Source organism: Mycteria americana, chromosome 3 (genome assembly GCF_035582795.1).
Source record: "Mycteria americana isolate JAX WOST 10 ecotype Jacksonville Zoo and Gardens chromosome 3, USCA_MyAme_1.0, whole genome shotgun sequence".
NCBI lineage: Eukaryota > Metazoa > Chordata > Aves > Ciconiiformes > Ciconiidae > Mycteria > Mycteria americana.
In genome coordinates this window covers 34,285,326-34,302,283 of record NC_134367.1, presented here as the reverse complement: position 1 = coordinate 34,302,283, position 16,958 = coordinate 34,285,326, and the positions used below count along the sequence as shown (strand labels likewise).

Below are 16,958 nucleotides of genomic sequence, written 5' to 3'. Positions count from 1 at the left end.
GCCTCAATGGGGGAGGAGGCATGGAAACTTTTTAAAATTTTATTTCCATTGCCAGGCCATTTACTTACAAAAATTCTTATGCTGGAGCCTGTCTTTGCCCTTATCTTCTGCTGCTGACCCTTGAGTTTCATCCTTACTGCTTCTCTGAGGGAGCCTGGGTATCCACGTTGCCTCTGACTGATGCTTTTTTTGCCTCCTGCTTCCTACCAGCTGTGTCCGTCATAGTCATCAGGCGGGTTGTAGGGCTGGAAGTGAGGTAGAAACAAGAAAAAAACGTGATGCATTTTTCTCTTCTGCCTGCTTGCCTTGTCTTATCCATTGACCATATGATGTTACAAGTTTGATTCGTAGGCAAATGCATGCGAAGAGCAGCTTTCTGCTTCATTCCTGTGTTAGTAACTGAGATTGAAAACACTTAAATTACCAGATGGACTGGGTTTTCCAAAAGTTATAATTCTCATGAACTTTGTGAAGCTTAGAGTTTATATATCCTACTCTTGGATTATAATTGTCTGTATTTATTTAAGGTACAGCGCGTACTATTTTGATGTACTATTTTTGATGATCGCTGTATTGTTCCACTTCCTTAAAATAAATAAAATAAAAATAGACTAATACTTAGCAGAGTGCTAAGTGGTGAAAGGTTGATGCTAATTAAATAGGGTTGCCAAAGTGCATGTATGAAGAATTACAGATGGTGCAGAAACTTTGTAAATACTTCAGCTACCCTTGCCTTTAGACTGCCCAAACTTTGTGCAAATATTAAGTTTTTCAGTGCATTTAAAAAAAAAATTAAAAAACCACAACAAAAAAGTATTCCTTTATCTTATATTGGCACTACTTGGGCACCTCATTTGTACATGTATAAGTTAGGCAGCAAGAGGAGAGGTGGGGATGGAAATAGAGAACTGTTGCTAAATTGGTACCTTTCAGTTCCTTTGTTCAGCATAAGATTTACTTTAACCACAGTAAAATAGATGTGGTTTTTAAAGAAGCCTCCATATAAAATAACTAAAAAAAGTATCAACATTTGACTAATGCTTAATTTACTACTTTTTCATGGAAAAAAAAGTACTGCTGCTTTTTTTTTTCTTTTTTTCCTTCAAACTATTTTTGTTCCAAAGTATCAGAAACTCTATCAGTGACATTGCTGTTTCTGTAAACACTGTCCATGGGCTGGCTCCAGGACTCTGTTTGTTCAGAGCGTGAGTTGGGAGACTCCCTTCCAACGGAGGAAATGGGCCGATGCGTTAAGCTCTCGCTGGAGATTGTTCACATCCACAGAAGCTATATCCTCTGCAGGAAAACAGAGCCTGGATTCGTGCCACAGCGTGTCCCTGATGTTAATGAGTGGGAGAAGCTGTGTGTTCGTTGCCTGCTTCAGCAGTAATCTGCTAATTCAGGGAAGGAGTGAGAAAACAAAGTGGAGTTTAACAAAATTTAAATGTGATACTTAATCCTGTTAGCATACTGAGAGGAAAGCTTTGTGTTGTGATGGTGTGGAGAGAGGAGCTATTGAATTTACCTGAAATCTATGCATTGGGAAGAGCCAGATCAAACGGGATCTGGATCCATGCCCTGTTTCAAATATATCTTCTTTGCCAAGTAGAAACTTCAGCTGAGTTTCTGTAAAACTGAAGCCCTGCTTGTTTTCATCCTGCAGCAACTGTTGTTTAATACAGATGAGCAACTTGATCTTCTTGGGTTGCTCACATACCATAGTGATGAGCCTCACTGAAATACTAATAAAGAAGTTTTAAGTTTACTGCCTATTTAGGAGAAAAGAAAGTATGTTCAGGTGAGTTTTGTTACTATCTTTATGCTGAAGTCGTGAGGTTTAAATCCTTTTTTCAGTTTCATGGTTGCTGCTTCAAGTAATACCTGTTACTGCTCTCAGATTTTTTTTTTTTTCTTTCGTGTTGCTAATTTGGCAGCCTGAGCCTAAAATGGGTTAAATGACTTTAAAAGTTGTCAGTCAGATGTTCAATGTGACTGCAGCACATGGTGGTGCCGAGCACTGTGGTTTCTGTGAGATCCCTGACGTAGTTCTGGATCGCAACAGGTAGATGCGCCAGCGGGAGCGTGTGGGGCAAGGCAGCACTGGTGGGGCTGCTAAGGCAGTAACACCAGTTTGTTGCTTAAATCTTTTTTGTAGGCAGCGTGGAGAGGAGGGAGGAGGACTGTGAGGGAGGCTGTGGAGTTGGAAATGGCACTTCTGTTATGACATAGAGGAAAGCACAAATGAGGCTTAACAGAAACTGTAAGGTGTGGGGCAGAGGCTGACATCATGTGATAACTGGAGGTAGAGAAGATGGCTTAATAGGGGGGAAGGATGATTGTAGACCTTGATAGGCCTAGACCATGACAGTAGCTGTTGTTTGAGTCAACTGAGAAGGGGTAGCTGTAAGAGGATGTAAAGGGATGACTACTTGGACTATTCTTTCTGGCAGTAGTTTTGAGTGTGTTACAGTCACAGCAAGATTTTTGCCTTTCCTTCATTGGAGAACATTGTGTAAAAGTGAACCTGGAAGAGGAAGAGTCACTGGATGGGACAGAAATGTAAGGATCAGTTGAAAGGGCCGCAATTTCAGATTTTATGCATAAAGAATCTGCAAGATTGGGGATTTGGCTGGGTCTGTGGAGTTGCAAGTATTAATGATGTGTTTGAGTTGGCAGGCATATTTTTCTTGAAGTGATGGAGAGATGAGGAAAGATTTCACATGTACCAATGGATACAGATTTGGAGTAGAGGCAGTTTTCTGTTCTGTTCAGAGGATCATGTTCACAAAGGTGGAATTTGTTTTTAAATTGCAAAGTAGATCACCCAGAGACTGGATGTCCAGAAAAGCTTTTCAGGATCTCCCCTTTAAAAACAAATGGAGGATCTTCTGATGGGGAAGGAAAAAAAAAAAAAGTAGCTGAATAAGAGATCTAGGTCTGGACTGTCGCAGAAAAGGTGACTGACAACTCAAAATGCACGGGGATGGAACACTGCAAATATCTTTGGACTTTGGCAAGAACATTGTTAGCTAAGTTAACCTGAAGAAGGTCTAGGATGGAAATAGAAAAGTGAAACTTGAGGCAACTATCGTGCCTAGAGATTAAATGAAAATCTGGGTAGTGAATGAAGAGGTGAGGAGATTGAAGGATCTAAGATGGGGAAAACAGCTAAAGGATGGAAATTCCCTAAGAATGCATACTTTTCCTTAAAACTTATCTGTAAATCCTTAAAAAAGGGATATCATTATAAACAAATGAACCAACAAAACGATTTTAACATGGTTATAGTAACCATCAGCATTAGCAATAGGAAATGCTTCCTGCATTGCTTAATTCTTGCTCTGTGAATTTAATAGTACTCCTAAACCAACAGCAGCAAGAAAAATTGACTGTACAAGTCTTTCAAGCATTGTGCCAAACCTCATTCCTACTTGTCCACATAAAAATGACAACGCTTCAGGTTGGCAATTTCCCTTTCTTAAAAGCATCTTTATCTAGAACTTTTTTCAGTAGAGGAAAAAAGATGCATCCCTCATATTCCATCTGCTCAGTCATGCAAATACGGCCTTGTAACCATTGAAATGCCAGCCTTTATCAAAGTCTCACAGCTTGAATGCCATTTGCCGCAGTTCATTCAGCAGCAGAGCTAGCTGCCTGGTGGGTGTAGAGGAAATGTTAGAGGCTAGCTGAACATAGTTTAGGTAATTTAGAGAAGAATGCAAAAATCCTTTGACACTCAAGCATGAACTTTTAAAGATTTTAGGAAATGAAGTTGTGCTAAATAGTAACTGACTGTAAGCTGCTTTCTACTCAAATTTTGCTGCTGATGTGAAATCTTAAGTAACTTTTAAGTGCAGCTTTGCAGTTTTGCTCCTGCAGAAGCTGAAATTCTTCTTTACCTTCTTAAAACTTTGATTTTGAAGAAGTTACATTTCCTAGGGAAAAGGGGCCAGCTACACTATTACTCTGGCATAGCTGGCTGCAAGCTGGCTGTTGAGACATGTACTCTTGATGCTCGTAATGTTCTTGAGATTTCCTGAAGAAAGAGTGACTGGAATAGTACTTGTCACCTGGGCATATCGAACTCGGACTGAGCAAGTGGCACATATAAAACTGAGGCATTTAGGGTTGGTTTTTGCATGTTTTGAATGTGCAAAAAGTGGGGGGGAAATGACTTGCAGAAGAGCTGTTGTAGAAACAAGTGTTTACGTGTACAAAATTTGAGGGAGAGAAGTTAACAGAGAGAAACTATGAGCCTCAAGGGTCTTCGTTACAATTAGAGCCAAGACTAATGAATTAAAAATTCCAGTTTAGAGAGTGCACATAAATTACCTCTTGTTTTAACCTGACAAAGACTTGCGGTTGTATGGAACAAAATAGGAATTGTGCAAAGGTTTCCTGATGAAACTCAAAAGCAAGGTGAAACATGCTTGTAGGTTTTATATTTAATTAAGCACTTAGTCAGGTTTGCAACAGAACTTGCCTTCCCTCCAGAGTCCATGATCAGACTCTTTGGAGAGAAACTTCTGAGACTACGTAGCTCATCTGAATTGGAGGGAGGTTCCAGGGCTTAGTTTAGGTACGAAATTAGAGGCACTCTTCCTTTGGACATAATTTTGATACCATGTTAAGTGGTTTGGGGGTTTTCTGTGAAGTGATTTACTTCAGATTCATTTTTTGCGGTTGCTGCTGCTCAACTACTAGGTAGTTTGTACTCCGTCTCCCCTTCAGAATTATATAAGGTAACTGCTTTTTATTTCTCTTTTCCATATTAATATCCAAGTTTGTCCAGCATCTATATTAAGGAAACATAAATAGTCCAAAAAAGCCTCTGTGTGTCTGTATTTTTGCTGCTCTTCCATTTTTACTCAACTTGAGATATGAAACTGTGCAAAGGAAATCTAAGAGTGCAGTAGGCTTAAAACTGAAGTTGAAAACTCAGAGCTGTGCTAAAACTACCTTATAAGGCATGACACAGATGTTTCAGTAAATTCTCTTCCTAGCCATCAGCCTAAAAAGTTCATTTTCTGTTCATGGTTCTTAACTTAACATAAAGTTTCCTTTGATTATTTAATTTTTGAAGTTCTTTACTTTGGACTGTAAGAATATACGTGCACGGAGTTGACTGCATTTGGTAAGAAAATCGAAGGGGTTTTTGTAAGGTCGTGCAATAAGCCAGTATTAAAACCATAATCCTGATTTCTTATATTACTTTTGTACCTAAGAAATGAACTAAACCCAAAGCTCTGCTAATGTACAATTCCATAGGTCAATGTATGTTTGTTGCTTTGCTTACCTGCATATGTCTCACAAAATAACAATCAGGATGTCACCAACATCCAGTGGTTCTATGCCAAGCAAAAATGACATTAGTTAGATTTCTTAATCACTTGACAATTCTTTTCTTCATTTCTACAAATTCTGGTGTTTTCCTAATATGTGTTTTTGCTTCAGAGTAAGACTTGTTGATTGTGGTAGGACAGAAAGCTCGATCTATAAACTAGCAAAGCTGAAAATTCTCACTAAGACTAAATAATATAGGTTATGTTTGGGATGGGGGAGTAGTTTCATTCCTTTTTTGATCGTTTTTAATCTATGCACTAATGGTCTAAAATAAATCCTGCCCTTTATTTAAGTAGCCTGTGAAACTTTTCTAGTTAGTAGCTTTAGTAGCAAAGTGTGTAACTGAATTTGTACATTGAGCAGCAAAAATGTTTTTGTGCCACCTCTGTCTTGCTGAAACTAATTTGTACTATTAAGAAATTGTAAATGTCGATATTTATTTGTGTGAAGAAATGGGATAAATGCTTCTGTTAGAATTTTCCAAGTAAAATCATCTCAGCTGGAGATGCTTCCCAGATGTTTTTCTTGTCAAACTTTGTGCAAGTCTTGTCAAAAATCAAAGGGATGGGGAGAAGGTGGAGGGAGCCTCTGCTTGTAGCACAAGGACAATCATGCTAATGCTTGTTTTGCAGAAAAGCTTTTTTATTTAGCTTAGCAACCTTGTTGCTAAATATTCCCCAACACTTTGCAGCATAATCTAAGGAGACTAAAGCTATTTATGAACAGAAGGAATGCGAACATGTGGGGCAAAGACACATGCCATAGCTGGAGAGACTGACGAGTGTGAGGGAGGAGGGCACTGAACCTTAATTAGAGATTATTTAATATCGAGCTGGTTCTTGATGTCCTGTGGCACTAGAAACTGATGCCTATTCTTACAGCTTTGTATTTCTTTTTTTTTATGTTGATAACATGCAAATGAGATCCTATGGCAGGCCTCAAGGGCTGCTTCTCCATATGAAAGTGAGACTTTCTATTTTGTGTGATTCTTTCCATTCAGGACTGATGGCAGGGCTGGATTTGCGTACCTGGACAGTTGCGGGGGGTGTTAAATAAATAGCCTTATCAGCCTGGAGTGGAGGGTTGAACTAGCAATTCTCTAGGCTGTGCTGACATCTGGTGGCAGTTTGTATATTTATATAGCATTTGAAATGTTTTTCATTCAAAGATGGGGCAATTACCTATCTACAGTGTGCTTGCTTTTGTATTTTGGGCTATTCCACCGTATTTTGTGGCTTCTATGTGGTGGCTGTTCTTCTCCCAGTATCTTGCTTCTGACTCCTGGGGAAGAAAAAAGTTTAAAATTGCTGGAACTAATATTTCTTTTAGCTAGTTTAAAAATGTACTAAGGACTTCTAATTTTTTTTTTATTCTGTGTGTGTGTCATAGCAGTTACATGGAAAAGGAAACATTTTTATTATTTTATGTTTTTCCCCTCCTTCGAAGTGCTGCAAGGTGGATATTTCATGAAGGAAATGAATGGGATAGTTGTCTTTCTTCGAAGCCAAAGGCACATACAGTTGCTAAGGGAGAGCCCTGAGATCCACCTCCATTTTTAGGTCTTCCCCATCAGACAGAGCCCCTGTGACTCCTCCTTACATACCCAGATATATAAGTGCATGTATCCAAAATGTAACACAGAATGATCAGGACAGGAAAAAACAGAGTTCATTGGCATGAGCTTGAAGTAATCTTATAAACATGCCAGGGTTTTTTGGAGAGAGTTGCTAACAAATCATTGTTACCAGGACCAGAAGTTGTTCACTGAAGCTGTGAACCCTTCCAGGAGCAGGCAGGTGAGAAGAAAAACTTGGTAATTTTGACAGAAATGCTGCCTCATGTAGTAGGAAAACAGCAGAAGTGAGCAGTTTGTGGTCTTCACAGCTACCATGTAAGGATGGAGACATAAGAAGGGGGATCCACCAGACTCTAGCTAAGCTCTAAGGATGTCTGCCACTTTGTCTGCTCCTTCCCAAGTCCAAATCTCAAATCTTACTTCAAATTGACATGCCTGTTGTACTTTAGATGTTGCTAGTTGCTTTTTGAGGGGCGGCAGGTCAGTGAAAGAGGTAATTTGGGACATATCTCCAAATGTAAAGACCACACAGTCTGTACTCCAGGACTCCACCAGGCAATGAAGGAAGCATTTTAAATACCTTGAAGTCTTTCCTGGACCTACTGTTTAAGCTGTCTGTGTTCAGGAGAGGGATACAGCACAAGTATTTTGCCCCTCAAGTGGGTCCCTGCAGGTGGATCAAGTAGCCTCTTTGTAGGCAGATTAGCCTTCCCTGTGTGCATTATAGATGAATTTTGAGGAAGGTTTTGGAGACCGTTTTGAAGTTTTTTCATTTGTAAAAGGCAGTATAAGAAGTCTTACTATATACATAGCGACTCATTACTTTTACTAGTACCATAATATCCATAATGTTCAGTGATACTTTCCCCCATTTTAATGGTGTGTCTGATGCAGAGGTAGCAGAAAGATAAGCTTTTTCAGAGGGCCATGAGTATGTGGAAAGTAACAGGATGTCAACTCATCTGACAAGGCTGTAAAGGTGTTATACCTCACACATATATAATTTTCTCCCTGTTTACAAACTGGGGGTCATTTTTCTTTATTTTCTGGTCATCTACTGTTGGGTGATATAATTGAGTGGTTCTTGACTACAACAAATATTCTGCAAAGTGAGCAGTGAGTAATTTGTGTATGTTGGCACCCAACTTCTTGTCATCACTAGAAATTAAATATCTAACTTTCTAAAGAGAGAAGAGAACAGGTTTTCTTTTTGGTCCTTCCCTTTTGTGCTTCATTGTGAAATGAAAGCGAATGAACGACTGCAGTCTCTTTATAGTGTGGCCTGTATTGTGCAATTCAGAATCTCTTCCTTCCGGGTGATGGCAGGGCAGTGCTTCAGTTGGGTTTTGGGTTATTGGTTTTTGTTGTTGCGCTACATTCTTTTAGTGGCTGCTTCCTTCGTAACTCTCTGTGTTATAGTTTATCCTTACTGTTGCGATAGCTTTGCTGAGAGCATGACTACCTGTGTGGTTGTGTAGGTAGTGCCTTCCATTAACTCCCCCAGCTGCAGAATTTTAGCCTAGCTTTGTGCAGGACTTGCTGGCAAATCACCAGCTTTATTTCTTCTCAGACACCTATAGAAGGACATGCTTTGTAATGAAAGCTGGTGGGGTGGTTTGTTTTTTCTTTTGCTGCTGAGTACCCAGACATAGATGAGGAACTGTGCCTAGCAAGTGGTAGGCATCTATTTTGGCAAAGGGATGTGATGTATGTAACTTCCTACCCCTCCCCAGGTATCTCACCTTAGAAGCATCATCCAGACTTCATAAATATCGGTTAAAATAAAATAGTCGCCTGAATTGATTTGGAAGTCAGAGGTAGTCAATAGAGACGCAGTAGAAATATACTGGACCTGTGCTTAATGTAATAATTTAATTGCTGTCATGTTCTCCTGTCGCTTGTTTTGAATGTAGGCCCTTCAGAATAAGAGTTACTGTGTTGAGTATAAATGCAGTTCTTACCAGAAGATTTCCTTAAATTGTTTGAAGTTGTTATGACTATCTGGTGGGAAGCATATCTGAAATATATATGTAAAACTGACTTTTGAAGTCCTAAGTCACTTGTATCACTCATTTAAATCCTGAAGCTGAAGAACCTACAGTAAGTCTCAAAAGTGTTTGGGATTCCATAATAATATGAGACAATAATACATTGCTTAGTTTTTATTCTGATTTTTCTTGTTCTGAATTTCTGGATTGTTTTTCCTTCATCTGTTTGAGTATTTCCTTGTCACTGCATCATTTGCCTTGACAAGTTTTCTTCCTGTGTGTGCTGACAGTATGTTGCCTGTTATTGCACTGGCTCTCATAAATTTTCTTAGATATGAGGCCAACAGCTCCGATAGTTCATAGGCTTATTTTGAAACCAGAATTCTTTGTTGCTATAGAAAAAAGCCAAAGCAGACATTTTGGTTTTTTTCCTGCTACTTTCTTTTTAGCAAATACAATATCCATGCTCTCTGAATTTACATAGTTTGGGGTTTTTTTGCATTAGGGACATACTGGATTTTTGGGGGGAGTTAATTTTTTTGTTTCCATTTATTTTCCAGTATTAAACTTGGGAAAACTGATTTAATGTTAGAGGGTCTAACATAGGTTAACATTTTCAAAGTCAACTGCCTGATGTGAAGCCCTGAAGTTTGAATTATGCAGGGAAAATAATAGTAAGTAGAAGTTTTAAACAACATTAATAAAAAATGCAAATCCAGATGATATCATGATTGATGGTAACATGAACAGAGCCACTCCATCAATGGTGTTCATATAATGGGTACCAGTATTGGGGCAACCCTTCTATGGCTTAAGCTCTCAGATAAAGCTCCTCTGCCTTTTCAATAGCAAATTAACTTTTCCTAAAGTGGGTTGCTGTGATTCTGTAAGACGATTCAGATCCCTAGTCACTTGCACATGGTTTTTTGCAGGTGCATTTTTTTTTTTTTAAGTTGAAACTATTAACAATCTTGTCCCGAATGTTTCTTATGTTGTACTAAAACCTGTTTAAGTGGATTTTTTTATCTTCTGAGGATTTTGGCTTTTGTTCTTCATAAGAAAAACTTTTTGTTATTTAAGATTACATTCTCATTTTTTATTTTGTTTTTTCCTTTTCCCTCAGAGGCGATATATTTAAGGAAACTGAATACTTAATCTGTTTCTGAGCAGAAAATATAATCTCAAACATACCTAGACTGCTGTTCAGTCATCTGTTGTTGTATAACTGAACTCTTAAATTTACCAAGCCGTGTCTTTAAAAGTATCCTTTTCCTCACAGCATTCAAAGGTGTCACAGAACCATCATTCCTCTGATAATTAAAAATAAACCAGACATTGTAGGCATTCCTCTAAGCCAGCACTCTAGGATATTGCTTTTAAATTGTGTTAAAAGCTTTCAGTCCTTTGGAAAAATTACAGGATGGCTTTTACTTGTGGAATGCAAATAGAATTTTTCTGCTTGATTGTTTGTTAGTGTATTTATGTGTACTTACTAAAATGGTGAATTCTCTCTTTTCTGCAGGCACAACTTCAAGACATTCAGGAGTACTTTGGAGCGAACTGGCAGGAAGCCTTGCAATACATTGGTGGCAATGACAGTGGCTGTCCTCTGGAGATGCTGAAGCTCAGCTTTACTTTGAACTTCTTACACCTCCCAACTTGTGCACAAACGACTTAACATTGATTGGGATTCATACCGTATAAAATAGTCATGGGTATGGTTTTTTTCCTCCCTTTACTTGACATCTGCATGTTTCCAGCAATCAGTGATGAAGTCTGTACTAGGTCTGCTGACATTTGGTCTGTTTTCAAGAGCTCTGAGTGACAGGTACTGTAAACATCCTACACTCTCAGCTGTGGAAACTAAGAAAGCTGGGAGAAGGCTGTTTACTCTCCCTGCCTTGGAAATCATCTGGAGGACAAGGATAGAATATTGTGAGCTCTGTGTTGATTGTATTTCTGACAACCTGTATTTCATATTTTACATTATGGTGTCAGTAAGCAAATAATAGCATTATATCATGTCATCAGTGTCTCGTTTTCTGACCGAGGTCAGAAGGGTCTTACAATATGCTTTAACTGCACTGTTGGCTTGAGGGAAACTTAAATAGTAGCAATAATACATTACAATACTTTCATCCTTAATCAGTGATTAAAACAGACCTGTCATGCTGTTTGTTTATAGATGGCGGTACATACAAGTTACAGTGTAGACATCCTCAGGTTGACACGTTAGCAGTGTATTTAATCAAAATCATCCTTAAATGTTTGGTTCTTGTTTTCTAAGATTCACTCAATTCTAGTTTCCTACCCAAACGGGCTAGAAATAGAGGTCAGAAGGCAAAAAGGTTCTAGGGGACTTCAAGAAAGAAGTTCAGAGGTGTCAACACTGATTAACTCCATCTCTAAATTAACTGAATACAGATACAGAGGTCTTTACCTTATGTTTTCCACTTGCTGTTCCCTGCCACTTGCCCCCCAGACTGTATTATTCTTTGTACTTTGTCCTGGCAATCTTTCTCTTCCTCTTCCTCCTTCTGTTTCTTTCGTTCTATTTGCTGTTAGCCAAGTAGAGCTTCTAATTTAAAATGTAGAATAAGCTAGAAAAAAAAAAATCCTTTTAAATCTAATATCCTGCTGGCATGGTCTAAATCCTCATGAATTGTAGTCAGCTCTTCTTAAGCAGTGACTTTGGCAGAAAGAATATTGTTCCCCTCTTTTTCCTTTTTTTCTTATTTATGGGAAGGGACACCTTTTGTGCTCTCTCAGAAATTTTTCATAGTACAGTTGAATTCAAAGATCACCTTCTAGCTCCTTTTGCAATACCATTCTTATGTCTTCAGATCCTGCTGCTTCAGCTTTTTAGCAAAGGCATTTAAATATAAAATCTTTGAAATAAGGGCTGTTCTAAGAGTTTAAATATCAGGGTTTGGAAAGTGATGGGAGTGGGAAGACAACAGGAAAATAGTAAAAGATCGTATAAGGATTTGAAGTAGTACTTCTACAAAATGGACAAAACCGAATTCAAACTGTTAGGCAGAGCTAAAAAGAAGTAAATTATTTGAAGCAATAATTATTTTTCAGGCTCTGGCTTGCCTTCCTTTTGGAAAACGGAATTGGAGGGGAAGCCAGAGTCACAGGGCCTGTTAGAGTGCTGTAGCCAAGGAGTAAGCTGATGAGTGAAAAGAAGGTTGAGGTCTGGCTGTGCAGTAACAAACACCAGTGCTTCAAGTTTGTGGGTTTTTAACTCATGATTTGTGTAGCAATTTCTAAGAAACACAGAGTTAGCTTCCTAAAATGATCGTTTAAGGAGATATTAGCTGTTCAGACTAGTCAAACGATAGAGGGTAGCATTTCCTAATACACATGGTTCCCTTGGCAGAGAGATATCTCCAAGGGTGATGGAGCACAGAGTTACATCCTCCACTGTGTGACAATACTGATTGTAGGCTATGCTGTCGAGGAAAGACAACCTCCTGAAAGGAGGTAACATCCTGAATTTGTGGGGTTTGCTTTTTTATATTATTCTTATTTAGATTTGCTTTAGGTTTGGAATCATTATTTTGTGTCAATTGGAAAAACTTCTCTAAATTTAGCATGACCTATTTGTGCATTTCATAGTGAAATTCCATCCTCTGTTTCATGAGTGTAAGTTGGGACTGCTGGAGTCTCTCATACATTCTTCCTTGGCCACGCTTTCCTGCCCTTTTACTTGTGCTGACATTAATGTTTGTTTAAACTGCAAGCTAATTCAGTGGCTTGACCTTGCTGAAAACTAAATAAGCAAAACGGCTTTTATGTGGATCAGCTGAGTAATGGCTCTACCACTGTGCTGTGGCCTAAAATGCTACTGAAAATGTTTATTCCTTCAAATATGGCCACTTTTCTGAAGAGCTAAAACAGGGTTTATTCTAAATAGATTATGAAATCCTAAAACAATAAAATGGTGAAATGGCGGGATTTTGTGTTTTATTTGATATTAAATTCTTCTGTTAATGCTGTTTGAATGCAATTGCAAGCACGGTGCTAAGATAAATTCAGATAAAATTGTTTTAATTAAAATTTTTCATTTTTTGAGCACCATTCATGCTTCTCTTTGAAAGATTTGTTTGTAAAGTCTAATAACTAAATTGTGTTGGTATTAGGGAGCAACCAGAAATGTTGCTACCTACAGACCTTTAATTGTAAAGGTATCCTCTGATGTACTTGCACCATACTGAGCACGGTATAAATTGCATTATTTCTAGATCAGAGAGGGTTGTTTTCCCCCAGGTATCACTTGCCAAGCCAAAGGCAAACGTTATGTCTTTTTCTTTTGTTAATCTCAGACTTCAAAGAGTTTAAGATTCTTTACAGTCTATCAATTAAATATAGAGCTTTCCCATTGTGAAAAAACATACAGGGCTGTTTCAAAAGCCTGTTGCCAGTAATGAGCTTTGGATTGGGTCCATGGAGAGGTAATCTGGATAGCTACCACAGCAACTCATCTGTGGGAAATTGCTGATTGTAGGCATGGGCTTTTTTTTTTTTTCTTGAAGGGTGGTTCTGCCAAGTTGCAAAAGTGACTTGCTCCAAGTGATTCTTGGCACCACCTGGGACAGTATCATTCTTGCATGTTAAGCTCAACATGCTGCATTGATTATGTTTTTATTTTTTTTTTTTTTTAATGAGGAAGAGGAGGCTAGTTCTTATTACCATGTTTCCTTATTTCTAAAGTTAAGTTCGGGTATTGTAATTTTCTCCCTCAACTCTTAACACAGAAGTGAAGCAGAATTGTTTTCCTTTTCTTTTTATTTTTTTAAGCTACATTTTTGATTACATAGTCCTTCTAGGTAATTGCCTAACACCCAGTTTAGGTAATATAGGGAGTGACTGTGGGAAGAAAGAATGTGTGGGAGTCCTTGGGCAGAGCTGTTGCTTGTTTGGAGATTGCAGCCTGACCTTGAGGTTTACAAGTGAAATATTAGAAAAACATTGTATTAAAAGTTTAAAAGAGCTGCTAGTGAGGGAAAGGAGAGGTGAAGGGGGAAGAGAGGTGACTGACTTGTCATCCAAAGGGGGAAAAATAATATAGTGTTGATTTTAAGTGTAAACACTTCCTTGATGATACAGTGAAAGAGAGCAGCAATTGTCCTTGATGCTTATACAAAAGTCAAGTTCTTTTTTTATGCAGTAAATCTCACTGTCACTGATTCTAATCCAGTGCAGGAGAATTTAAAGGTCTGTGACAAGCTGTTGTGCTTTGAAGACCTATATCTAAATTGAAGAAGGAAAAAAAAGTGTTTTCTTTGAATGAAAGAGAGAAAGAAAAACACATTATGGGGACTTCAGTCATAGCTGCCCCTGAAATGAGAGAGCAGATTCTAGATTTGAATTTTCTCTGTGCTATGATTGAGATGAAAACATGTAAAAGCAACTGTCCTTCTGCAAAATGCAAACAGGTGTGGAACATCTGTAATACAAATATTATGCATTCATATGCAAACAAAGATTTTAAAGCTTAAAAATACATTAACTTAAAATCTGTGCAAAAACTTCGACTCAAGCTTTCTTCAAAATTAGTTTCTGTTTTTTAAAAACCTTTTTTGTAAACTGATTCTCTTAAAAAGCCCTTTTAATTAAACAGAATGGAAAAGCTGAAGCTTCTTTTCTCCTTGTGTGAAACTTTTGGTTCTTGTCAGGTCTGGGCTCCATCCAAGACCTACTTAGCTACAGTTAGGCTTTTGTTTCCTTATTTTTTTACCTTTGGTTTTAAGGATGTTATTGTGAATTAAATGGAAATATGCTTTTGTAGCAACCACTTTATATAATAAGCAAACTTCAGCTAAGCATTGCAGTCTATAACTACAAAGTACCTCAGAAGAGAAGCTGAGGGCTTGCTTATTTTAAATAGTGTAATATGATAGCTAAATTACACCTTATTTAACTCTCCAAAAGGGAGAGTAGAGTGAGGCTGTGTTGCGTAACCCTTACGTTTGCAACGCTGACTCCACTCCACAAGAGGATCCAGTTTTGTTCCTGCTACGGTTAATAGGGGATTTTTGTTGCTGCCTTGGTCCTGTTATTAAGCTGTTAAAATAATACTGCAGAAAGATGGGCTCTAATCCTGGCTTTGGGCAGACTCTCTGCGCTTCACTTTCTCCTTTTGTGAGATGACACTTCCTCTGTAAACACGGAATCCCACGTTGTTTAGGAGTCTCTCTCTTTTTGCAGTGAAACATGTTTCCCAAAATCATACCATCACAAGCTAGTTTGTCCCATTGTGCTCCAGCCTTTCACTATGTTTTAGATAGATTGTACTGCTCAGTTGTACTGCTGGGGAAGTGGAAAGGATGTGCTTATTACAAGACCTAATGCAGGGTTATCATAAAGGCTGCTAAGAGCACTTTCTTGTGCTTCTGTTGTGATGCCATCCTCCCACGGGTGCCATACAGCACCTCTGCTAGTGGTGGTTTTCACTGTGTGCTTACAGGGCAGCCCACAGTTTGTACAGTCATAGCCAGGCAGCTGGGGTATTGAGAGCTGCCCAGCTATGGCAGCATGGAAGTCAGCTCCAAGCCAGCCTCACCCTGCTTTCTGAGACCCTGGGTATATTCTTAGGCTACGGGAGGGTCCAGCTGACCCTGTTTCATTACTTAGTTCAGCAGAAATACACTGAGCATCGCCACCAACTAAGGACTTCTGGGCTTTGTATCATTTGAAGGCTGCATTTCTCCAGTTGCTTCTGTGTAGCCTAAAGCACCTGCTGGCTCAGGTGTTCTAAAAAAGCGCTGCTAAAATAACTCGGCTCTAATGGGAAAGGGATAGGTTGATGTTGGCAAATGAAATAATTCTAGGATCTATGAAATTCATGTTCTGTTCCTTGGGTGGCCATCCTATACAGATAGCTCTGTATAGCCGTGAACTTTGTAAATAGTTGAACTTTGTGCAACTTGCCTAGCTTGCAAGCAGTGTTGGTAAGGATTTTGAGATGCCACCAGGTTATGCTGAGTTCACAAAGTACAGATGAAATATGCACAGTGGTAGATTTTTTTTTTCCTTAGCAGTGACCATACTTGCTGCATTGATATTAATGGAGCTGCTAGTTAAGATCTTGCAGCTTGACTATGTGCAACTTAGTGCGAGATATTTAAAAGATGTGTAGATGTGGCACTTAGGGACATGGTTTAGTGGTGGACTTGGCAGTGTTAGGTTTATGGTTGGACTCATGATCTTAAAGGTCTTTTCCAACCTAAATGATTCAATGATTCTATGATTCTAATTGATTAAATGCTACAATATGCTTTGTGCTGCCTGCATGGAAGAGCAGATCAAATCTAAATTGAAATAGATTATGTTTTATTGCCTTGGGGTAATTGTGCATAGCATGTAGCCTTTGAAATTAGAAGTGACAAAACCAGTTGTCTCTGTTGCCATTCAGAGTAGGTGTGTGTACAGGTTTGCAAAAACAGGAGTGCACTGGTTTTGGCTGGGATAGAGTTAGTTTTCTCCATAGTAGTTAGTATGAGGCTATGTTTGGGATTTGTGCTGAAAACAGTGTTGATAACACAGGGATGTTTTAGTTGTTGCTAAGTGGTGCTTATACTAAATCAAGGCCTTTTCAGCTTCCCATGCTCTGCCAGGTGCACAAGAAGCTGGGAGGGGACACAGCTGGGACAGCTGACCCCAAATGACCAAAGGGCTATTCCATACCATATGGCGTCATGCTCAGTATATAAAGCTGGGGAAGAAGAAGGAAGGGGGGACATTTGGAATGATGGGGTTTGTCTTCCCAAGTAACCGTTATGCGTGCTGGAGCCCTGCTTTCCTGGAGATGGCTGAACACCTGCCTGCCCATGGGAAGGAGTGAATGAATTCCTTGCTTTGCTTTGCTTGTGCATGCAGCTTTTGCTTTCCCTATTAAACTGTCTTTATCTCAGCCCACAAGTTTTCTTTTACCCTTCTGATTCTCTCCCCCATCCCACTGGGGGGAGTGAGTGAGCGGCTGTGTGGGGCGTAGTTGCCGGCTGGGGTTAAACCATGACAAGGAGTGACCAAACTTGTCTGCTCTT

General features: G+C 39.0%; 1 long non-coding RNA gene across 3 annotated transcripts in view; it reads left to right on the top strand.

Annotated features, from left to right (window-relative positions):
- Window positions 1-16,958, top strand: part of LOC142408115 (uncharacterized) — a 52,123-nt gene that overhangs the window by 26,371 nt on the left and 8,794 nt on the right. For all 3 annotated transcript variants that reach the window (XR_012775156.1, XR_012775154.1, XR_012775155.1), the window contains exon 3: window positions 10,430-10,622. This is a non-coding gene — a long non-coding RNA (uncharacterized LOC142408115). The remainder of the gene's footprint in view (window positions 1-10,429; window positions 10,623-16,958) is intronic.